At 44.5% G+C, this 22,304-nt stretch overlaps 10 non-coding genes and 23 pseudogenes across 10 annotated transcripts; all 33 read right to left on the reverse strand.

The window, feature by feature from the left end:
• Positions 1 to 111: 111 nt before the first annotated feature.
• LOC136737452 (5S ribosomal RNA) lies at positions 112 to 230 on the reverse strand. The gene has a single exon (XR_010812411.1). It is a non-coding gene; the product is annotated as a 5S ribosomal RNA (ribosomal RNA).
• A 550-nt stretch (positions 231 to 780) lies between these two features.
• LOC136737782 (uncharacterized) lies at positions 781 to 899 on the reverse strand (annotated as a pseudogene).
• A 224-nt stretch (positions 900 to 1,123) lies between these two features.
• LOC136737823 (uncharacterized) lies at positions 1,124 to 1,242 on the reverse strand (annotated as a pseudogene).
• A 210-nt stretch (positions 1,243 to 1,452) lies between these two features.
• On the reverse strand, positions 1,453 to 1,571 carry LOC136737679 (5S ribosomal RNA). Its single transcript, XR_010812459.1, has one exon. It is a non-coding gene; the product is annotated as a 5S ribosomal RNA (ribosomal RNA).
• Positions 1,572 to 2,124: 553 nt separating this feature from the next.
• Positions 2,125 to 2,243, reverse strand: LOC136737875 (5S ribosomal RNA). Its single transcript, XR_010812496.1, has one exon. It is a non-coding gene; the product is annotated as a 5S ribosomal RNA (ribosomal RNA).
• Positions 2,244 to 2,459: 216 nt separating this feature from the next.
• LOC136737601 (uncharacterized) lies at positions 2,460 to 2,578 on the reverse strand (annotated as a pseudogene).
• A 218-nt stretch (positions 2,579 to 2,796) lies between these two features.
• LOC136737743 (uncharacterized) lies at positions 2,797 to 2,915 on the reverse strand (annotated as a pseudogene).
• A 210-nt stretch (positions 2,916 to 3,125) lies between these two features.
• On the reverse strand, positions 3,126 to 3,244 carry LOC136737551 (uncharacterized; annotated as a pseudogene).
• Positions 3,245 to 3,463: 219 nt separating this feature from the next.
• Positions 3,464 to 3,582, reverse strand: LOC136737828 (uncharacterized; annotated as a pseudogene).
• Positions 3,583 to 3,798: 216 nt separating this feature from the next.
• LOC136737840 (5S ribosomal RNA) lies at positions 3,799 to 3,917 on the reverse strand. Its single transcript, XR_010812474.1, has one exon. It is a non-coding gene; the product is annotated as a 5S ribosomal RNA (ribosomal RNA).
• Positions 3,918 to 4,133: 216 nt separating this feature from the next.
• LOC136737852 (5S ribosomal RNA) lies at positions 4,134 to 4,252 on the reverse strand. The gene has a single exon (XR_010812475.1). It is a non-coding gene; the product is annotated as a 5S ribosomal RNA (ribosomal RNA).
• Positions 4,253 to 4,809: 557 nt separating this feature from the next.
• LOC136737565 (5S ribosomal RNA) lies at positions 4,810 to 4,928 on the reverse strand. Its single transcript, XR_010812448.1, has one exon. It is a non-coding gene; the product is annotated as a 5S ribosomal RNA (ribosomal RNA).
• Positions 4,929 to 5,481: 553 nt separating this feature from the next.
• LOC136737432 (5S ribosomal RNA) lies at positions 5,482 to 5,600 on the reverse strand. The gene has a single exon (XR_010812392.1). It is a non-coding gene; the product is annotated as a 5S ribosomal RNA (ribosomal RNA).
• A 216-nt stretch (positions 5,601 to 5,816) lies between these two features.
• LOC136737602 (uncharacterized) lies at positions 5,817 to 5,935 on the reverse strand (annotated as a pseudogene).
• Positions 5,936 to 6,153: 218 nt separating this feature from the next.
• LOC136737744 (uncharacterized) lies at positions 6,154 to 6,272 on the reverse strand (annotated as a pseudogene).
• A 210-nt stretch (positions 6,273 to 6,482) lies between these two features.
• On the reverse strand, positions 6,483 to 6,601 carry LOC136737433 (5S ribosomal RNA). Its single transcript, XR_010812393.1, has one exon. It is a non-coding gene; the product is annotated as a 5S ribosomal RNA (ribosomal RNA).
• Positions 6,602 to 6,820: 219 nt separating this feature from the next.
• On the reverse strand, positions 6,821 to 6,939 carry LOC136737830 (uncharacterized; annotated as a pseudogene).
• A 216-nt stretch (positions 6,940 to 7,155) lies between these two features.
• LOC136737853 (5S ribosomal RNA) lies at positions 7,156 to 7,274 on the reverse strand. The gene has a single exon (XR_010812476.1). It is a non-coding gene; the product is annotated as a 5S ribosomal RNA (ribosomal RNA).
• Positions 7,275 to 8,165: 891 nt separating this feature from the next.
• On the reverse strand, positions 8,166 to 8,283 carry LOC136737523 (uncharacterized; annotated as a pseudogene).
• Positions 8,284 to 8,840: 557 nt separating this feature from the next.
• LOC136737615 (uncharacterized) lies at positions 8,841 to 8,959 on the reverse strand (annotated as a pseudogene).
• Positions 8,960 to 9,180: 221 nt separating this feature from the next.
• On the reverse strand, positions 9,181 to 9,299 carry LOC136737755 (uncharacterized; annotated as a pseudogene).
• Positions 9,300 to 9,509: 210 nt separating this feature from the next.
• LOC136737675 (uncharacterized) lies at positions 9,510 to 9,628 on the reverse strand (annotated as a pseudogene).
• Positions 9,629 to 9,847: 219 nt separating this feature from the next.
• Positions 9,848 to 9,966, reverse strand: LOC136737794 (5S ribosomal RNA). Its single transcript, XR_010812470.1, has one exon. It is a non-coding gene; the product is annotated as a 5S ribosomal RNA (ribosomal RNA).
• A 570-nt stretch (positions 9,967 to 10,536) lies between these two features.
• LOC136737819 (uncharacterized) lies at positions 10,537 to 10,655 on the reverse strand (annotated as a pseudogene).
• A 224-nt stretch (positions 10,656 to 10,879) lies between these two features.
• Positions 10,880 to 10,998, reverse strand: LOC136737745 (uncharacterized; annotated as a pseudogene).
• A 218-nt stretch (positions 10,999 to 11,216) lies between these two features.
• Positions 11,217 to 11,335, reverse strand: LOC136737746 (uncharacterized; annotated as a pseudogene).
• A 219-nt stretch (positions 11,336 to 11,554) lies between these two features.
• On the reverse strand, positions 11,555 to 11,673 carry LOC136737535 (uncharacterized; annotated as a pseudogene).
• Positions 11,674 to 12,241: 568 nt separating this feature from the next.
• LOC136737579 (uncharacterized) lies at positions 12,242 to 12,360 on the reverse strand (annotated as a pseudogene).
• Positions 12,361 to 12,570: 210 nt separating this feature from the next.
• On the reverse strand, positions 12,571 to 12,689 carry LOC136737619 (uncharacterized; annotated as a pseudogene).
• Positions 12,690 to 12,905: 216 nt separating this feature from the next.
• LOC136737747 (uncharacterized) lies at positions 12,906 to 13,024 on the reverse strand (annotated as a pseudogene).
• Positions 13,025 to 13,240: 216 nt separating this feature from the next.
• Positions 13,241 to 13,359, reverse strand: LOC136737569 (uncharacterized; annotated as a pseudogene).
• Positions 13,360 to 13,911: 552 nt separating this feature from the next.
• On the reverse strand, positions 13,912 to 14,030 carry LOC136737528 (uncharacterized; annotated as a pseudogene).
• A 214-nt stretch (positions 14,031 to 14,244) lies between these two features.
• Positions 14,245 to 14,363, reverse strand: LOC136737607 (uncharacterized; annotated as a pseudogene).
• Positions 14,364 to 22,304: the final 7,941 nt, after the last annotated feature.

Consider the following 22,304-nt stretch of genomic DNA (forward strand, 5'->3'; position numbering starts at 1 on the left):
AGCAAAGGGTGTTGAAAGTAGCCGGGTACGTGTACAATTCTTCAATTATATCTCCTGGAGACAGAAAGAGAGTATTAAGAGCTACGATGAAGTTACCCAGGAGACGTAAAAAGCTTGCAGCACCTGGTATTTCTAGGAGGTCTCCCATCCAAGTACTGACCAGGCCCTGCCCCGTTTAGCTTTCGAGATCTGACGAGATCGGGCGCATTCAGGACGGTGTGGCCACAAGCCGAAAGGCCTGGCTGCATGATGTCTCTTAAAGGTTGGCGGGTATTGACGGAACTTCCAGCAAAAAAAAAAAAAAAAAAAGAAAAATGGATGGAAAAATATCAGTGCAGCAAATGGTGTTGACAGTAGCTGGGTACGTGTACAATACTTCAATTATATCTCCTCCAGACAGATAGAGAGTATTAAGAGCTACGATAAAGTTACCCAGGAGACGTAAAAGCTTGCAGCACCAGGTATTTCCAGGAGGTCTCACATTCATGTACTGACCAGGTCCTGCCCCGTTTAGCTTCCGAAATCTGACGATATCATGCGCATTCAGGACGGTGTGGCCGAAAGCCGAGAGGCCCAGCTGCATGATGTCTCTTTAAGGCTGGCGGGTATTGACGGAACTTCCAGCAAAAAAAAAAAGAAAAAAGAAAAATGGAGGGAAAAATATCAGTGCAGCAAAGGGTTTTGAAAGTAGCCGGGTACGTGTACAATTCTTCAATAATATCTCCTCCAGACAGAGAGAGAGTATTAAGAGCTACGATAAAGTTACCCAGGAGACGTAAAAGCTTGCAGCACTAGGTATTTCCAGGAGGTCTCACTTTCATGTACTGACCAGGTCCTGCCGCGTTTAGCTTCCGAGATCTGACGAGATCGGGCGCGTTCAGGATGGTGTGGCCGCAAGCCGAAAGGCCTGGCTGCATGATGTCTCTTAAAGGTTGGCGGGTATTGAATGAACTTCCAGCAAAAAAAAAAAAGAAAAAAAGAAAAAAGAAAAATGGATGGAAAAATATCAGTGCAGCAAAGGGTGTTGACAGTAGCTGGATACGTGTACAGTACTTCAATTATATCTCCTCCAGACAGAGAGAGAGTATTAAGAGCTACGATAAAGTTACCCAGGAGACGTAAAAGCTTGCAGAACTAGGTATTTCCAGGAGGTCTCACTTTCAAGTACTGACCAGGTCCTGCCCCGTTTAGCTTCCGAGATCTGACGAGATAGGGCGCGTTCAGGATGGTGTGGCCGCAAGCCGAGATGCCTGGCTGCATGATGTCTCTTAAAGGCTGGCGGGTATTGACGGAACTGCCAGCAAAAAAAAAAAAGAAAAATAGAGGGAAATATACCAGTGCAGCAAAGGGTGTTGAAAGTAGCCAGGTACGTGTACAATTCTTCAATTATATCTCCTGGAGACAGAAAGAGAGTATTAAGAGCTACGATGAAGTTACCCAGGAGACGTAAAAAGCTTGCAGCACCTGGTATTTCTAGGAGGTCTCCCATCCAAGTACTGACCAGGCCCTGCCCCGTTTAGCTTCCGAGATCTGACGAGATCGGGCGCATTCAGGACGGTGTGGCCACAAGCCGAAAGGCCTGGCTGCATGATGTCTCTTAAAGGTTGGCGGGTATTGACGGAACTTCCAGCAAAAAAAAAAAAAAAAAAAAGAAAAAAGAAAAATGGATGGAAAAATATCAGTGCAGCAAAGGGTGTTGACAGTAGCTGGATACGTGTACAGTACTTCAATTATATCTCCTCCAGACAGAGAGAGAGTATTAAGACCTACGATAAAGTTACCCAGGAGACGTAAAAGCTTGCAGAACTAGGTATTTCCAGGAGGTCTCACTTTCATGTACTGACCAGGTCCTGCCCCGTTTAGCTTCCGAGATCTGACGAGATAGGGCGCGTTCAGGATGGTGTGGCCGCAAACCGAGATGCCTGGCTGCATGATGTCTCTTAAAGGCTGGCGGGTATTGACGGAACTGCCAGCAAAAAAAAAAAAGAAAAATACAGGGAAATATACCAGTGCAGCAAAGGGTGTTGAAAGTAGCCGGGTACGTGTACAATTCTTCAATTATATCTCCTGGAAACAGAAAGAGAGTATTAAGAGCTACGATGAAGTTACCCAGAAGACGTAAAAAGCTTGCAGCACCTGGTATTTCTAGGAGGTCTCCCATCCAAGTACTGACCAGGCCCTGCCCCGTTTAGCTTCCGAGATCTGACGAGATCGGGCACATTCAGGACGGTGTGGCCACAAGCCGAAAGGCCTGGCTGCATGATGTCTCTTAAAGGTTGGCGGGTATTGACGGAACTTCCAGCAAAAAAAAAAAAAAAAAAAGAAAAATGGATGGAAAAATATCAGTGCAGCAAATGGTGTTGACAGTAGCTGGGTACATGTACAATACTTCAATTATATCTCCTCCAGACAGATAGAGAGTATTAAGAGCTACGATAAAGTTACCCAGGAGACGTAAAAGCTTGCAGCACCAGGTATTTCCAGGAGGTCTCACATTCATGTACTGACCAGGTCCTGCCCCGTTTAGCTTCCGAGATCTGACGAGATCGGGCGCGTTCAGGACGGTGTGGCCGCAAGCCGAGATGCCTGGCTGCATGAAGTCTCTTAAAGGCTGGCGGGTATTGACGGAATTTCCAGCAAAAAAAAAAAAAAAAAAATAGAAAAATGGAGGGAAAAATATCAGTGCAGGAAAGGGTGTTGAAAGTAGCCAGGTACGTGTACAATTCTTCATTTATATCTCCTGCAGACTGAAAGAGAGTATTAAGAGCTACGATAAAGTTACCCAGGAGACGTAAAAGCTTGCAGCACCAGGTATTTCCAGGAGGTCTCACATTCATGTACCGACCAGGTCCTGCCCCGTTTAGCTTCCAAGATCTGACGAGATCGGGCGAGTTCAGGATGGTGTGGCCGCAAGCCGAGATGCCTGGCTGCATGATGTCTCTTAAAGGCTGGCGGGTATTGACGGAACTGCCAGCAAAATAAAAAAAGAAAAATAGAGGGAAATATACCAGTGCAGCAAAGGGTGTTGAAAGTAGCCGGGTACGTGTACAATTCTTCAATTATATCTCCTGGAGACAGAAAGAGAGTATTAAGAGCTACGATGAAGTTACCCAGGAGACGTAAAAAGCTTGTAGCACCTGGTATTTCTAGGAGGTCTCCCATCCAAGTACTGACCAGGCCCTGCCCCTTTTAGCTTCCGAGATCTGACGAGATCGGGTGCATTCAGTACGGTGTGGCCACAAGCCGAAAGGCCAGGCTGCATGATGTCTCTTAAAGGTTGGCGGGTATTGACGGAACTTCCAGCAAAAAGAAAAAAAAACAAAAATAGAAAAATGGAGGGAAAAATATCAGTGCAGGAAGGGTGTTGAAAGTAGCCGGGTACGTGTACAATTCTTCAATTATATCTCCTGCAGACTGAAAGAGAGTATTAAGAGCTACGATAAAGTTACCCAGGAGACGTAAAAGCTTGCAGCACCTGGTATTTCCAGGAGGTCTCACATTCAAGTACTGACCAGGTCCTGCCCCGTTTAGCTTCCGAGATCTGACGATATCATGCGCATTCAGGACGGTGTGGCCGAAAGCCGAGAGGCCCAGCTGCATGATGTCTCTTTAAGGCTGGCGGGTATTGACGGAACTTCCAGCAAAAAAAAAAAGAAAAAAGAAAAATGGAGGGAAAAATATCAGTGCAGCAAAGGGTTTTGAAAGTAGCCGGGTACGTGTACAATTCTTCAATAATATCTCCTACAGACTGAAAGAGAGTATTAAGAGCTATGATGAAGTTACCCAGGAGACGTAAAAAGCTTGCAGCACCTGGTATTTCTAGGAGGTCTCCCATCCAAGTACTGACCAGGCCCTGCCCCGGTTAGCTTCCGAGATCTGACGAGATCGGGCGCGTTCAGGAAGGTGTGGCCGCAAGCCAAGATGCCTGGCTGCATGACGTCTCTTAAAGGCTGGCGGGTATTGACGGAACTTCCAGCAAAAAAAAAAAGAAAAAAGAAAAATGGAGGGAAAAATATCAGTGCAGCAAAGGGTTTTGAAAGTAGCCGGGTACGTGTACAATTCTTCAATAATATCTCCTACAGACTGAAAGAGAGTATTAAGAGCTATGATGAAGTTACCCAGGAGACGTAAAAAGCTTGCAGCACCTGGTATTTCTAGGAGGTCTCCCATCCAAGTACTGACCAGGCCCTGCCCCGGTTAGCTTCCGAGATCTGACGAGATCGGGCGCGTTCAGGAAGGTGTGGCCGCAAGCCAAGATGCCTGGCTGCATGACGTCTCTTAAAGGCTGGCGGGTATTGACGGAACTTCCAGCAAAAAATAAAAAATAAATAAATAGAAAAATGGAGGGAAAAATATCAGTGCAGGACAGGGTGTTGAAAGTAGCCGGGTACATGTACAATTCTTCAATTATATCTCCTCCAGACTGAATGAGAGTATTAAGAGCTACGCTGAAGTTACCCAGGAGATGTAAAAAGCTTTCAGCACCTGGTATTTCCAGGAGGTCACCCATCAAATTACTGACCAGGCCCTGCCCAGTTTTTCTTCCGATATCTGACGAGATCTTGCGTCTTCAGGACGGTGTGGCCTCAAGCCAAGAGGCCTGGCTGCATGATGTCTCTTAAAGGTTGGCGGGTATTGACGGAACTGCCAGCAAAAAAAAAAAGAAAAATAGAAAAATGGAGGGAAAAATATCAGTGCAGGAAAGGGTGTTGAAAGTAGCCGGGTACGTGTACAATTCTTCAATTATATCTCCTGGAGACAGAAAGAGAGTATTAAGAGCTACGATGAAGTTACCCAGGAGACGTAAAAGGCTTGCAGCACCTGGTATTTCTAGGAGGTCTCCCATCCAAGTACTGACCAGGCCCTGCCCCGTTTAGCTTCCGAGATCTGACGAGATCGGGCGCATTCAGGACGGTGTGGCCACAAGCCGAAAGGCCTGGCTGCATGATGTCTCTTAAAGGTTGGCGGGTATTGACGGAACTTCCAGCAAAAAAAAAAAAAAAAAAAAGAAAAAAGAAAAATGGATGGAAAAATATCAGTGCAGCAAAGGGTGTTGACAGTAGCTGGATACGTGTACAGTACTTCAATTATATCTCCTCCAGACAGAGAGAGAGTATTAAGACCTACGATAAAGTTACCCAGGAGACGTAAAAGCTTGCAGAACTAGGTATTTCCAGGAGGTCTCACTTTCATGTACTGACCAGGTCCTGCCCCGTTTAGCTTCCGAGATCTGACGAGATAGGGCGCGTTCAGGATGGTGTGGCCGCAAACCGAGATGCCTGGCTGCATGATGTCTCTTAAAGGCTGGCGGGTATTGACGGAACTGCCAGCAAAAAAAAAAAAGAAAAATACAGGGAAATATACCAGTGCAGCAAAGGGTGTTGAAAGTAGCCGGGTACGTGTACAATTCTTCAATTATATCTCCTGGAAACAGAAAGAGAGTATTAAGAGCTACGATGAAGTTACCCAGAAGACGTAAAAAGCTTGCAGCACCTGGTATTTCTAGGAGGTCTCCCATCCAAGTACTGACCAGGTCCTGCCCCGTTTAGCTTCCGAGATCTGACGAGATCGGGCGCATTCAGGACGGTGTGGCCACAAGCCGAAAGGCCTGGCTGCATGATGTCTCTTAAAGGTTGGCGGGTATTGACGGAACTTCCAGCAAAAAAAAAAAAAAAAAAAGAAAAATGGATGGAAAAATATCAGTGCAGCAAATGGTGTTGACAGTAGCTGGGTACATGTACAATACTTCAATTATATCTCCTCCAGACAGATAGAGAGTATTAAGAGCTACGATAAAGTTACCCAGGAGACGTAAAAGCTTGCAGCACCAGGTATTTCCAGGAGGTCTCACATTCATGTACTGACCAGGTCCTGCCCCGTTTAGCTTCCGAGATCTGACGAGATCGGGCGCGTTCAGGACGGTGTGGCCGCAAGCCGAGATGCCTGGCTGCATGAAGTCTCTTAAAGGCTGGCGGGTATTGACGGAATTTCCAGCAAAAAAAAAAAAAAAAAAATAGAAAAATGGAGGGAAAAATATCAGTGCAGGAAAGGGTGTTGAAAGTAGCCAGGTACGTGTACAATTCTTCATTTATATCTCCTGCAGACTGAAAGAGAGTATTAAGAGCTACGATAAAGTTACCCAGGAGACGTAAAAGCTTGCAGCACCAGGTATTTCCAGGAGGTCTCACATTCATGTACCGACCAGGTCCTGCCCCGTTTAGCTTCCAAGATCTGACGAGATCGGGCGAGTTCAGGATGGTGTGGCCGCAAGCCGAGATGCCTGGCTGCATGATGTCTCTTAAAGGCTGGCGGGTATTGACGGAACTGCCAGCAAAAAAAAAAAAGAAAAATAGAGGGAAATATACCAGTGCAGCAAAGGGTGTTGAAAGTAGCCGGGTACGTGTACAATTCTTCAATTATATCTCCTGGAGACAGAAAGAGAGTATTAAGAGCTACGATGAAGTTACCCAGGAGACGTAAAAAGCTTGTAGCACCTGGTATTTCTAGGAGGTCTCCCATCCAAGTACTGACCAGGCCCTGCCCCGTTTAGCTTCCGAGATCTGACGAGATCGGGTGCATTCAGTACGGTGTGGCCACAAGCCGAAAGGCCAGGCTGCATGATGTCTCTTAAAGGTTGGCGGGTATTGACGGAACTTCCAGCAAAAAGAAAAAAAAACAAAAATAGAAAAATGGAGGGAAAAATATCAGTGCAGGAAGGGTGTTGAAAGTAGCCGGGTACGTGTACAATTCTTCAATTATATCTCCTGCAGACTGAAAGAGAGTATTAAGAGCTACGATAAAGTTACCCAGGAGACGTAAAAGCTTGCAGCACCTGGTATTTCCAGGAGGTCTCACATTCAAGTACTGACCAGGTCCTGCCCCGTTTAGCTTCCGAGATCTGACGATATCATGCGCATTCAGGACGGTGTGGCCGAAAGCCGAGAGGCCCAGCTGCATGATGTCTCTTTAAGGCTGGCGGGTATTGACGGAACTTCCAGCAAAAAAAAAAAGAAAAAAGAAAAATGGAGGGAAAAATATCAGTGCAGCAAAGGGTTTTGAAAGTAGCCGGGTACGTGTACAATTCTTCAATAATATCTCCTACAGACTGAAAGAGAGTATTAAGAGCTATGATGAAGTTACCCAGGAGACGTAAAAAGCTTGCAGCACCTGGTATTTCTAGGAGGTCTCCCATCCAAGTACTGACCAGGCCCTGCCCCGGTTAGCTTCCGAGATCTGACGAGATCGGGCGCGTTCAGGAAGGTGTGGCCGCAAGCCAAGATGCCTGGCTGCATGACGTCTCTTAAAGGCTGGCGGGTATTGACGGAACTTCCAGCAAAAAATAAAAAATAAATAAATAGAAAAATGGAGGGAAAAATATCAGTGCAGGACAGGGTGTTGAAAGTAGCCGGGTACATGTACAATTCTTCAATTATATCTCCTCCAGACTGAATGAGAGTATTAAGAGCTACGCTGAAGTTACCCAGGAGATGTAAAAAGCTTTCAGCACCTGGTATTTCCAGGAGGTCACCCATCAAATTACTGACCAGGCCCTGCCCAGTTTTTCTTCCGATATCTGACGAGATCTTGCGTCTTCAGGACGGTGTGGCCTCAAGCCAAGAGGCCTGGCTGCATGATGTCTCTTAAAGGTTGGCGGGTATTGACGGAACTGCCAGCAAAAAAAAAAAGAAAAATAGAAAAATGGAGGGAAAAATATCAGTGCAGGAAAGGGTGTTGAAAGTAGCCGGGTACGTGTACAATTCTTCAATTATATCTCCTGCAGACTGAAAGAGAGTATTAGGAGCTACGATAAAGTTACCCAGGAGACGTAAAAGCTTGCAGCACCTGGTATTTCCAGGAGGTCTCACATTCAAGTACTGACCAGGTCCTGCCCCGTTAAGCTTCCGAGATCTGACGATATCATGCGCGTTCAGGACGGTGTGGCCGAAAGCCGAGAGGCCCAGCTGCATGATGTCTCTTTAAGGCTGGCGGGTATTGACGGAACTTCCAGCAAGAAAAAAAAGAAAAAAGAAAAATGGAGGGAAAAATATCAGTGCAGCAAAGGGTTTTGAAAGTAGCCGGGTACGTGTACAATTCTTCAATAATATCTCCTACAGACTGAAAGAGAGTATTAAGAGCTATGATGAAGTTACCCAGGAGACGTAAAAAGCTTGCAGCACCTGGTATTTCTAGGAGGTCTCCCATCCAAGTACTGACCAGGCCCTGCCCCGTTAGCTTCCGAGATCTGACGAGATCGGGCGCGTTCAGGAAGGTGTGGCCGCAAGCCGAGATGCCTGGCTGCATGACGTCTCTTAAAGGCTGGCGGGTATTGACGGAACTTCCAGCAAAAAATAAAAAATAAATAAATAGAAAAATGGAGGGAAAAATATCAGTGCAGGACAGGGTGTTGAAAGTAGCCGGGTACATGTACAATTCTTCAATTATATCTCCTCCAGACTGAATGAGAGTATTAAGAGCTACGCTGAAGTTACCCAGGAGATGTAAAAAGCTTTCAGCACCTGGTATTTCCAGGAGGTCACCCATCCAATTACTGACCAGGCCCTGCCCAGTTTTTCTTCCGATATCTGACGAGATCTTGCGTCTTCAGGACGGTGTGGCCTCAAGCCAAGAGGCCTGGCTGCATGATGTTTCTTAAAGGTTGGCGGGTATTGACGGAACTGCCAGCAAAAAAAAAAAGAAAAATAGAAAAATGGAGGGAAAAATATCAGTGCAGGAAAGGGTGTTGAAAGTAGCCGGGTACGTGTACAATTCTTCAATTATATCTTCTCCAGACTGAAAGAGAGTATTAAGAGCTACGATGAAGTTCCCCAGGAGACGTAAAAAGCTGGCAGCACCTGGTATTTCCAGGAGGTCTCACATTTAAGTACTGACCAGGTCCTGCCCCGTTTAGCTTCCGAGATCTGACGAGATCGGGCGCGTTCAGGACGGTGTGGCCGCAAGCCAAGAGGCCGGGCTGCATGATGTCTCTTAAAGGCTGGCGGGTATTGACGGAACTTCCAGTAAAAAATAAAAAATAAATAAATAGAAAAATGGAGGGAAAAATATCAGTGCAGGACAGGGTGTTGAAAGTAGCCGGGTACATGTACAATTCTTCAATTATATCTCCTCCAGACTGAATGAGAGTATTAAGAGCTACGCTGAAGTTACCCAGGAGATGTAAAAAGCTTTCAGCACCTGGTATTTCCAGGAGGTCACCCATCCAATTACTGACCAGGCCCTGCCCAGTTTTTCTTCCGAGATCTGACGAGATCTTGCGTCTTCAGGACGGTGTGGCCGCAAGCCGAGAGGCCTGGCTGCATGATGTCTCTTAAAGGTTGGCGGGTATTGACGGAACTTCCAGCAAAAAAAAAAAAAAAAAAATGGATGGAAAAATATCAGTGCAGCAAAGGGTGTTGACAGTAGCTGGGTACGTGTACAATACTTCAATTATATCTCCTCCAGACAGAGAGAGAGTATTAAGAGCTACGATAAAGTTACCCAGGAGACGTAAAAGCTTGCAGCACCAGGTATTTCCAGGAGGTCTCACATTCATGTACTGACCAGGTCCTGCCCCGTTTAGCTTCCGAGATCTGACAAGATCGGGCGCGTTCAGGACGGTGTGGCCGCAAGCCGAGATGTCTGGCTGCATGATGTCTCTTAAAGGCTGGCGGGTATTGACGGAATTTCCAGCAAAAAAAAAAAAAAAAAAAAAGAAAAATGGAGGGAAAAATATCAGTGCAGGAAAGGATGTTGAAAGTAGCCGGGTACGTGTACAATTCTTCAATTATATCTCCTGGAGACAGAAAGAGAGTATTAAGAGCTACGATGAAGTTACCCAGGAGACGTAAAAAGCTTGCAGGACCTGGTATTTCCAGGAGGTCTCCCATCAAAGTACTGACCAGGCCCTGCCCCGTTTAGCTTCCGAGATCTGATGAGATCGGGCGCGTTCAGGATGGTGTGGCCGCAAGCCGAGATGCCTGGCTGCATGATGTCTCTTAAAGGCTGGCGGGTATTGAAGGAACTGCCAGCGAAAAAAAAAAAGAAAAATAGAGGGAAAAATACCAGTGCAGCAAAGGGTGTTGAAAGTAGCCGGGTACGTGTACAATTCTTCAATTATATCTTCTCCAGACTGAAAGAGAGTATTAAGAGCTACGATGAAGTTCCCCAGGAGACGTAAAAAGCTGGCAGCACCTGGTATTTCCAGGAGGTCTCACATTTAAGTACTGACCAGGTCCTGCCCCGTTTAGCTTCTGAGATCTGACAAGATCGGGCAAGATCGGGCAAGATCGGGCGCGTTCAGGACGGTGTGGCCGCAAGCCAAGAGGCCGGGCTGCATGATGTCTCTTAAAGGCTGGCGGGTATTGACGGAGCTTCCAGTAAAAAATAAAAAATAAATAAATAGAAAAATGGAGGGAAAAATATCAGTGCAGGACAGGGTGTTGAAAGTAGCCGGGTACATGTACAATTCTTCAATTATATCTCCTCCAGCCTGAATGAGAGTATTAAGAGCTACGCTGAAGTTACCCAGGAGATGTAAAAAGCTTTCAGCACCTGGTATTTCCAGGAGGTCACCCATCCAATTACTGACCAGGCCCTGCCCAGTTTTTCTTCCGAGATCTGACGAGATCTTGCGTCTTCAGGACGGTGTGGCCTCAAGCCGAGAGGCCTGGCTGCATGATGTCTCTTAAAGGTTGGCGGGTATTGACGGAACTTCCAGCAAAAATAAAAAATAAAAAAAGAAAAAAGAAAAATGGATGGAAAAATATCAGTGCAGCAAAGGGTGTTGACAGTAGCTGGGTACGTGTACAATACTTCAATTATATCTCCTCCAGACAGATAGAGAGTATTAAGAGCTACGATAAAGTTACCCAGGAGACGTAAAAGCTTGCAGCACCAGGTATTTCCAGGAGGTCTCACATTCATGTACCGACCAGGTCCTGCCCCGTTTAGCTTCCAAGATCTGACGAGATCGGGCGAGTTCAGGATGGTGTGGCCGCAAGCCGAGATGCCTGGCTGCATGATGTCTCTTAAAGGCTGGCGGGTATTGACGGAATTTCCAGCAAAAAAAAAAAAAAAAAAATAGAAAAATGGAGGGAAAAATATCAGTGCAGGAAAGGGTGTTGAAAGTAGCCGGGTACGTGTACAATTCTTCAATTATATCTCCTGGAGACAGAAAGAGAGTATTAAGAGCTACGATGAAGTTACCCAGGAGACGTAAAAGCTTGCAGCACCAGGTATTTCCAGGAGGTCTCACATTCATGTACCGACCAGGTCCTGCCCCGTTTAGCTTCCAAGATCTGACGAGATCGGGCGAGTTCAGGATGGTGTGGCCGCAAGCCGAGATGCCTGGCTGCATGATGTCTCTTAAAGGCTGGCGGGTATTGACGGAATTTCCAGCAAAAAAAAAAAAAAAAAAATAGAAAAATGGAGGGAAAAATATCAGTGCAGGAAAGGGTGTTGAAAGTAGCCGGGTACGTGTACAATTCTTCAATTATATCTCCTGGAGACAGAAAGAGAGTATTAAGAGCTACGATGAAGTTACCCAGGAGACGTAAAAAGCTTGCAGCACCTGGTATTTCTAGGAGGTCTCCCATCCAAGTACTGACCAGGCCCTGCCCCGTTTAGCTTCCGAGATCTGACGAGATCGGGCGCATTCAGGACGGTGTGGCCACAGGATGGTGTGGCCGCAAGCCGAGATTCCTGGCTGCATGATGTCTCTTAAAGGCTGGCGGGTATTGACGGAACTGCCAGCAAAAAAAAAAAGAAAAATAGAGGGAAATATACCAGTGCAGCAAAGGGTGTTGAAAGTAGCCTGGTACGTGTACAATTCTTCAATTATATCTCCTGGAGACAGAAAGAGAGTATTAAGAGCTACGATGAAGTTACCCAGGAAACATAAAAATCTTGCAGCACCTGGTATTTCTAGGAGGTCTCCCATCCAAGTACTGACCAAACCCTGCCCCGTTTAGCTTCCGAGATCTTCTGACATCGGGCTCATTCAGGACTGTGTGTCAGCAAGCCGAGAGGCCTGGTTGCATGATGTCTCTTAAAGGCTGGCGGATATTGACGGAACTGCCAGCAAAAAAAAAAAAAAAAAAAAAAAAAAAGAAAAATGGATGGAAAAATATCAGTGCAGCAAAGGGTGTTGACAGTAGCTGGGTACGTGTACAATACTTCAATTATATCTCCTCCAGACAGAAAGAGAGAATTAAGAGCTACGATAAAGTTACCCAGGAGACGTAAAAGCTTACAGCACCAGGTATTTCCAGGAGGTCTCACATTCTAGTACTGACCAGGTCCTGCCCCGTTTAGCTTCCGAGATCTGACGAGATCGGGCGCGTTCAGGATGGTGTGGCCGCAAGCCGAGACGCGTGGCTGCATGATATCTCTTAAAGGCTGGCGGGTATTGACGGAACTGCCAGCAAATAAAAAAAAGAAAAATAGAGGGAAAAATACCAGTGCAGCAAAGGCTATTGAAAGTAGCCGGGTACGTGTACAATTCCTCAATTATAACACCTCCAGACAGATAGAGAGTATTAAGAGCTACGATGAAGTTACCCAGGAGACGTAAAAAGCTTGCAGCACCAGGTATTTCCTGGAGGTCTCCCATCCAAGTTCTGATCAGGCCCTGCCCCGTTTAGCTTCCGAGATCTGACGAGATCAGGCACGTTCAGGATGGTGTGGCTGCAAGCCAAGAGGCCTGGCTGCATGATGTCTCTTAAAGGTTGGCGGGTATTGACGGAACTTCCAGCAAAAAAAAAAAAAAAAAAAGAAAAATGGATGGAAAAATATCAGTGCAGCAAAGGGTGTTGACAGTAGCTGGGTACGTGTACAATACTTCAATTATATCTCCTCCAGACAGATAGAGAGTATTAAGAGCTACGATAAAGTTACCCAGGAGACGTAAAAGCTTGCAGCACCAGGTATTTCCAGGAGGTCTCACATTCATGTACCGACCAGGTCCTGCCCCGTTTAGCTTCCAAGATCTGACGAGATCGGGCGAGTTCAGGATGGTGTGGCCGCAAGCCGAGATGCCTGGCTGCATGATGTCTCTTAAAGGCTAGCGGGTATTGACGGAATTTCCAGCAAAAAAAAAAAAAAAATAGAAAAATGGAGGGAAAAATATCAGTGCAGGAAAGGGTGTTGAAAGTAGCCGGGTACGTGTACAATTCTTCAATTATATCTCCTGGAGACAGAAAGAGAGTATTAAGAGCTACGATGAAGTTACCCAGGAGACGTAAAAAGCTTGCAGCACCTGGTATTTCTAGGAGGTCTCCCATCCAAGTACTGACCAGGTCCTGCCCCGTTTAGCTTCCGAGATCTGACGAGATCGGGCGCATTCAGGACTGTGTGGCCACAAGCCGAAGGGCCTGGCTGCATGATGTCTCCTAAAGGTTGGCGGGTATTGACGGAATTTCCAGCAAAAAAAAAAAGAAAAATGGAGGGAAAAATATCAGTGCAGCAAAGGGTGTTGACAGTAGCTGGGTACGTGTACAATTCTTCAATTATATCTTCTCCAGACTGAAAGAGAGTATTAAGAGCTACGATGAAGTTCCCCAGGAGACGTAAAAAGCTGGCAGCACCTGGTATTTCCAGGAGGTCTCACATTTAAGTACTGACCAGGTCCTGCCCCGTTTAGCTTCCGAGATCTTCTGACATCGGGCTCATTCAGGACTGTGTGTCCGCAAGCCGAGAGGCCTGGTTGCATGATGTCTCTTAAAGGCTGGCGGATATTGACGGAACTGCCAGCAAAAAAAAAAAAAAAAAAAAAAAAAAAGAAAAATGGATGGAAAAATATCAGTGCAGCAAAGGGTGTTGACAGTAGCTGGGTACGTGTACAATACTTCAATTATATCTCCTCCAGACAGAAAGAGAGAATTAAGAGCTACGATAAAGTTACCCAGGAGACGTAAAAGCTTGCAGCACCAGGTATTTCCAGGAGGTCTCACATTCAAGTACTGACCAGGTCCTGCCCCGTTTAGCTTCCGAGATCTGACGAGATCGGGCGCGTTCAGGATGGTGTGGCCGCAAGCCGAGAGGCCTGGCTGCATGATGTCTCTTAAAGGCTGGCGGATATTGACGGAACTTCCAGCAAAAAAAAAAGAAAAAAGAAAAATGGAGGGAAAAATATCAGTGCAGCAAAGGGTGTTGAAAGTAGCCGGGTACGTGTAAAATACTTCAATTATGTCTCCTCCAGACAGATAGAGAGTATTAAGAGCTACGATAAAGTTACCCAGGAGACGTAAAAGCTTGCAGCACCAGGTATTTCCAGGAGGTCTCACATTCAAGTACTGACCAGGTCCTGCCCCGTTTAGCTTCCGAGATCTGATGAGATTGGGCGCGTTCAGGACGGTGTGGCCGCAAGCCAAGAGGCCTGGCTGCATGATGTCTCTTAAAGGCTGACGGGTATTGACGGAACTTCCAGCAAAAAAAAAATGGATAAAGAAAAATGGAGGGAAAAATATCAGTGCAGCAATGGGTGTTGAAAGTATCCGGGTACGTGTACAATACTTCAATTATATCTCCTCCAGACAGAAAGAGAGTATTAAGAGCTACGATGAACTCACCTAAAGGATTATTAGGAACACCATACTAATACTGTGTTTGACCCCCTTTCGCCTTCAGAACTGCTTTAATTCTACGTGGCATTGATTCAACAAGGTGCTGAAAGCATTCTTTAGAAATGTTGGCCCATATTGATAGGATAGCATCTTGCAGTTGATGGAGATTTGTGTGATGCACATCCAGGGCACGAAGCTCCCGTTCCACCACATCCCAAAGATGCTCTATTGGGTTGAGATCTGGTGACTGTGGGGGCCAGTTTTGTACAGTGAACTCATTGTCATGTTCAAGAAACCAATTTGAAATGATTCGACCTTTGTGACATGGTGCATTATCCTGCTGGAAGTAGCCATCAGAGGATGGGTACATGGTGGTCAAAAAGGGATGGACATGGTCAGAAACAATGCTCAGGTAGGCCGTAGCATTTAAACGATGCCCAATTGGCACTAAGGGGCCTAAAGTGTGCCAAGAAGACATCCCCCACACCATTACACCACCACCACCAGCCTGCACAGTGGTAACAAGACATGATGGATCCATGTTCTCATTCTGTTTACGCCAAATTCTGACTCTACCATCTGAATGTCTCACCTCTTTTTCCTATTTGTAGTGGAGATGAGTGGTACCCGGTGGGGTCTTCTGCTGTTGTAGCCCATCCGCCTCAAGGTTGTACGTGTTGTGGCTTCACAAATGCTTTGCTGCATACCTCGTTTGTAACGAGTGGTTATTTCAGTCAAAGTTGCTCTTCTATCAGCTTGAATCAGTCGGCCCATTCTCCTCTGACCTCTAGCATCAACAAGGCATTTTCGCCCACAGGACTGCCGCATACTGGATGTTTTTCCCTTTTCACACCATTCTTTGTAAACCCTAGAAATGGTTGTGCGTGAAAATCCCAGTAACTGAGCAGATTGTGAAATACTCAGACCGGCCCGTCTGGCACCAACAACCATGCCACGCTCAAAATTGCTTAAATCACCTTTCATTCCCATTCAGACATTCAGTTTGGAGTTCAGGAGATTGTCTTGACCAGGACCACACCCCTAAATGCATTGAAGCAACTGCCATGTGATTGGTTGATTAGATAATTGCATTAATGAGAAATTGAACAGGTGTTCCTAATAATCCTTTAGGTGAGTGTATATGTATGTATGTGTATGTATGTCCAATTGCTTTGACAATACAAATGAAATGAATTGAGAGAGAGAGAGAGAGAGAGAGAGAGAGAGAGGAATATGAGCTCCTAAAAAACATTTGTTTTTATACATAAGCGGATTTAATTTGTCATTTACAAATGAATATATAGCACTATAAACATACACAGAAGACATGGAATAGAAATTCAGAAGAAAAAGTATTCAAAAAATAATAATTTTAAGAGAAACACAAAAAGAAGAAAGCAGAGAGACAGTTCAGGAAGAAAAGTCAGAAAAGAAAAGCTGAAGACAAGAATTGGAGGTAAGAGACAAATAATTAAACAAAAAAATATGTATTAATAAAATAAATAAGCATTCTCAGTAGTTGACTCAGCCAATGAAAATGCAGAGCTCCGATTTGAATAGAGTGACAGTAGGAGAGAGCCCAACTGCCACTGAGACTGATAGAAATCTATCGAACAGCAGTCTGACTGCAGAGCTGCCTTTTGAAATCCGATACCCTGAAGACATTCGCTCTGCACAGGCTAAGAAGGACTACAAACAAGCTGTGATGAGAGCATCTCCTGAGACCCTCATCCTAGACTACACCGGTAAAGGAGAAAACAGGGTCAAGAACAATCTACTGTTCTACACCGCCTTTCACAAAACCCTGTGCCAGACATACCCCAATAACAACAAGAGGGGCATTAGCAGAGGCAGGCAGATCTCAGTGCTGGTAGAGAAAGACACAGACAGTGTGATGCTCACTTTTAATGTATACCACAACGGGACCATCATGGTGCAGGACAGCGAGAGCAGCCTGGACCAATTAGCTCTCGGCTTCCACACCTCAAAGCAGCAGACTGAGGTAGAGAAACAAGAGCCAGAGCCGGCCACCCTGCAGTCTGCCCCCAGCCACACGGAGCCAGACAGTGCCCCATCTCCCACAGACTGCCCCCCTGTCTCCCCAAAACTCTCCAGCAACATTAAAACACTAAAGGAATGCCTATCAGTGCTGGAGCTGAAGTTTGCGGAGTTCAGGGACTGAAGATGCACCACAAGGCTGAGATCCATAAGCTGAGAGCAGCAGTGAGAGACCAGGAGGAGCAGAGCCAAACCCTGAGGACGGAGCTGCACAGAGCGAGGGAGGAGCTGACCAGGACACCCCAGCACAGCCAGCTGAGGAGCCTGCAGAGCCAGCTGGAGAAGCTAAGAGAGGAGCACAGAGACTGCACTGCACTGACCCCACAACACCTACAACCCCTGACGCACCCACTGACGCACCCACTGATCCACCCACACTCCCCACCACTCCTGACACCCCCACTATCACCAGACCTGCCACTAATACACAAACCCCTGAAACGCCACTCCCCTAAAACACACCCGCTGCCCCCACCACTCCCGACGCAAAACCCGGAGTGGCAGGTCAACACAGAGGTGGTCATTCTGAGCGACTCCAATGGGAAGTTCCTGGATGAGAGGCGCCTCTTCCCTGGGCGAAAAGTGAAAAAGCTTTGGTGCCCGACAGCACAGAGAGCCCTGGAGCTGCTCTCCAAGAGGAGGCTGTGCCAGGTCAAACACATCCTCATCCACACCGGCACTAACGACCTGAGTGCCCGCAGGGGCGATGTGGCCTCAGCCCTGAGACAGGTGGCAAAGAAAGCCACAGAGGAATTCCAAACTGCCAAAATCACCATCTCCACACTGCTGCCCCGCACAGACGTGCCCCTGCACATCATCCAGGCCATCAACGCAGAAGTATCCCGAAGATGTGCCCTCCTCCCCAACGTCCACCTGGCACACCACTGAGACATCCAGCCACATCACCTGTATGACCACGTCCACCTCAACAAGACGGGTGTGAGGAAGGTCCGTTTTTAGTGTTTCTCTGAACACATCCAAGCTTACCTAGGCGCTACATATTATTTTCAATTACCCGTAATTCTGATCTGTATTTTGGCTTGTTAATAGAAGTTATTGAAGTTGGACTCCTAATTCAAAATAACCAATATGTATCTCAACGTAATTTACTGACAGACATCACTCTTTATCACTTTCACTTTTGAAGGAACTGCTTTGTATTCTGTGTATTGTTTTATTGTAGTGCTGCTTCCTTTCTTGGCCAGGTTTTACTTGCAAAAGTGATTTTATTCTCAATGTAAGCTCAAAGTCAAATAGTTTAAATAAGAAAACAATGTATTGAAATGAGAACATCATGAACCTGTGTAATTGTGCTGAAGGACAAGCACTGAAAGCAGAGAGAATTTTGTGTTTGGCATTGAATAGCCTTAAAGAAAACTATGCCGTTTTTGGAAACTTTCATATTTAAGTTGAATGTAGGCAAAAACATTCCAGTCACTCCGAAGAGAGAATACAGTTTACTGTTCGAATAAGTAGCCCCTGAATTGAAGATAAAAATCAAAAGTGCTGTTCGTAATTAGTTTACACTTTTACATCAGATGTCTTGTTTTTGCGTTCCAAATTGAGGAGTTGTGGCATATAATGTAAATGAAGTTACTTCACTAGTAGTGCGATTTCTACGTTGTGTATGTGTGTTTGTATATATGAACTCATACATTTTTTAAAGATTGTATTTGGAAAACAAATTCAGGTATAGCACGTGTCCCCCTTTTGAATGGGTTCTATATATAACATTTTAAAACGAATGGTTCTGTGTAGAACGCTATGTTTGGGGGTTCTTCATGTAACCCCTTTGAAGGGGTTCTACATAGAACCATAAAGGGATCCACCAGAGCGATTACTCGAGGAACCCTTTATGGTTCTGTGCAGAACAATTTCTTCTAAGAGTGTGGAGTGTCGCCACACAATTTCTCTCAGAGGGCTTTTGACCAATGGCAATCCAATCCTGAATGACGTCACCACTATCCTGTTGTACTTTATGGGAGAGATGTATTAAGTAGTTTATAATGAGAAGAATAACAATAATCACCTGTTTTTCATAGGTTTTGTATCCATGGTCTCCTTCATATTAGGAAAGGAAGTTGATCCATAGCCTACTCAGAGACAACTGAGAGTTGGTCTCTGAGCAGCAGCACAAAGGGGTCGAGTCTCTCAATGTCCGTGTGTTGGAGATATTCCACCATATTGGTCCCAGCCTTTAAAACAATGTTAAAGAAGATGTTAAAGATATTGTAGAAATATATTGCAGAAGAGCAGAACTACAATCACACTTTTTCAATGCTATTGCTGTTTTCTACCTCCCTGGTGAGGTACCAATGCGGGAAGTTTGAGAGAGTATTTCTAAAATGTGTATGATCCAATACACACAGTTATTTAAAAAGCTGACGTCTTGTACATGCTCACCAGAACCAAGCCTAATTAAATAACACATTTAATATTAAATAAGTACATGTGCAGTAGCCACTTGGACAATTACAGATCCCCAGGTCAAAACACAACAGAAAGACATGGAAGATCGTATTTTCAAATCACATCTGTGGCCCCCCTAACTGTAATTTGGTATTAGTGGGTCAAAGGATTTATTTGGTTCAAGTGATAATAAGATCATATTTTGAAAACAAGCACTACAGGATGTCATATTTAAAATGACTGTGAGTACCTTTCTTTAGTGACGGTTCTGAGGGGGGCAGGGATTAGTTGAGTGTGCTAATTGGAGCTGTGAAGTGTGCAGAGAAAATACAAATGTTTTCTTTTAATATGAAAACAAAGAACTTTTTTTTAACACCGACCTGGGATTGTGTTTCTTTCCAAGTTTCCTTATTGTTTCTGAGAAGAGACTGTTCACTTGCAAAGTGAACTGGACCCGTGTGACTCGCAGGTAAGGAGAGCCCGTGTTGAACTAAGATGGCTACAGTGAGTTTTCCTGGACAAAGCTCGGGCAAAGGATAGCGCAGAGTGCACCTGCACCTGAGATTGTGTTGAGAAGCTTTGTGATAAGAGCAGGTAAAGAGGGAAAAGAAACACAAGTATTTTCTTTGTTTGAAGAACACATTTTGTTTTAACTGAAACGGGACTACAACTTTTGAAAGGGAAATAGTTGCTAGTGCACTGTATTTTTATTGAGTTTATTAGAAGAAAAAAGCTTATATTTTGGACAGAACGAACTCGTTTGGCATGCAACTAGCAGCAAACGATGTGAAGCAAACAAAACAGTTAGCAAGTTAGCAAGTTACAGTCTGTCCTAGGTCCGGGGGTGCTTATGGTTGTTTATGGGTTCCCTTACCTTAGCCAGTGTCATGTACGGGTGTCCGTACCTTACTGGAGTGTTTGTTTTTATTATAATATATATACATAATATAATATATAATAATGTAATATTTCAGATAAATCGTCACAGTGAGTGACACCAGCATTATTGGTTTTTTGAGAAATAAAAAAACAGAATGTAGAGAAGAAAATGTTGGAAGGAAGTTGGGAGAAAGACTGGTCTCCGAAGGAGCACCGGGACTGGTGGAAGCAACAACAACCAGATAAGACAGAGAAAGGAATTGTGATATTGTGTCAGGTTGGTGAGAATCAAGAAAAGAAAATAACAGAAATGGAAGATCATCATAAACAGTAATGTGAATTGAGAGCAGAAGTTGTGAAAAATACGATAGAATTAATAGAACTACAAGGCAAATTAGAAGGGCAAGAAAAGTGGTCAGAAAAGGTGAAGGTGTAGGTGCGCGATGTGCTGCCGTGTTAGGAGCGCGTCGCGACACAGATCACTCCGAGGACGACAGGCCCGATTGGGATGATTTAGATCGCAAAGCATGGGAATATGAAAAAGGAGGTTTTGCTAGCGCTCCTCCCCCATATAATCCGGAATATAAATCAATCACTGATTTTGGTTATAATAATACATTGTATCCAGATCTGACCGCTCTGAAAACGGTCCCAGCTGCACCCATGCAAGTCAAAACTAGACAGAGTAAAGAGGAAGGTCAATCAATAGTCTATACGACTAAAACCCATGTCCCCTTCTCCCCAGGAGAAAAAGAAATGATATGGGCGTCCCTCCCAAAATTAAAACCAAACCAGGGTAACACAACTTTTTGGGATATTCTAGATGAAAAGATGGTTATTCACCTCCTTCACCCGCACGATGTACACATCATCGTGAAGGCTAAATGTCCGCCCAACATTTGGATACAGTTACTACGAGAATATCAGACCGGGGAGTGGGCTAATGTAGCCTCTACAGATGAGGAGGAAATAACAGAACTTTTTCACAATGGATCAAGAAAACTGAGATAGTGAAATAATGAAATAATCGAGTGGGATTATTTGACATTTTATTCTAAATAATCATAAGCTTAAATAATAAGTTATAAGGGCTGTTTGAGACACTGCAGGGTCAATAAAACATGCCACAGATCGGATATCTGAATTATCTTTAGATATCAATGTGTATGTGCTTTGTGTGTTTATGAATATGTATAGTTTGAAGGTGATATAAGGTAAATGTCTATGTTTTGGCAATCATTTTAGAATTATATTTAAAAATGTAACAACAGATTTATCATATTCATGAGGATCTTTGGCTCTATACAGAGTGCCTCAAGCATCAGAAATCAGAAAGAAAGACTATTATAAGAAAAGTAATCCAAAATATACATTGAATAAACAGATGGATAATAATAGTAATACATAAATAGTCATGGTGTCTCCACAAGAAGAACCAGAATTTGTTTGTTAAACATCATGTTATGGACAAGCTCTGTCAAAAGTCAAATTCAAGGAAACAAAAGGCTAGAAGAGAGCCTGGTGCAGCCCTGACAGCCTGTGAAAGCAGGAGAATGTAAACAGTCTGGTGACATGTTACAGTCTTTCAGAAAATGTTTGGTTATTGGTGCCTAGCATATAATACCTGAAATGAAAGTCAAAGTAGACCATGGTTTTAAGATGAGTGATGTAGGAAAAGGGTAAGATACCGCAGAAGTATAAGATTACAACTATAGAATAAGTAAGCTCAAGTAATATAAAATGCTTTACAGGAGAAAAGTAAGAATGGAAAGGAAGAGTAAAAGAGAAGGTGTCCTAGGATTATGGGAATCATTATTGAGATCAATGGCCTATTGGCTAATATTTTGTTAGGTACATATATGACTTCAATAAACGAATAATGGAGTGACATCTGTATAAATATAAATAAAACATATTGATAAAAAAACCTGAATACATTTCTTGTAAGAAATTAAGAATAGGAGAAAGAATAGCTGTTAGAATGCAGAGCAATGTTAACCAAAGTTGAAGAGGGTTTGAGTAAGTTGACGAGGGTCTGAGTAAGTTGATAAGGCTTGGGAAGCAGGAAAAGGCGAGTTTGATGTGTGTGAGACAAATGTGCTGCCACTTTTAGCACAGAGAGCTTCTGATGGTGATTGAATGAAACGTGGGAAAATAAATAAACTTGATGTAGGATAAATGAATAAATAATTGAATGAGATATGAGCCGCAGAGACCTCCCACATTGGAAAGTGGACTACAGCAGATAATCCTCTCCTCTCCCAGGGCAGGGTGATTAAGTGGGGACGCGTGTGAAGAGTGCAGGTGGACCCAGGTGAGTTGTGAAAGAAAGAAGAAACAAAAATAATAAGGCACGCGTGCAAACAATCAAAATAATACTAAGTGAATAACAAATTAAAC

Source organism: Amia ocellicauda, unplaced genomic scaffold (assembly GCF_036373705.1).
Source record: "Amia ocellicauda isolate fAmiCal2 unplaced genomic scaffold, fAmiCal2.hap1 HAP1_SCAFFOLD_54, whole genome shotgun sequence".
NCBI lineage: Eukaryota > Metazoa > Chordata > Actinopteri > Amiiformes > Amiidae > Amia > Amia ocellicauda.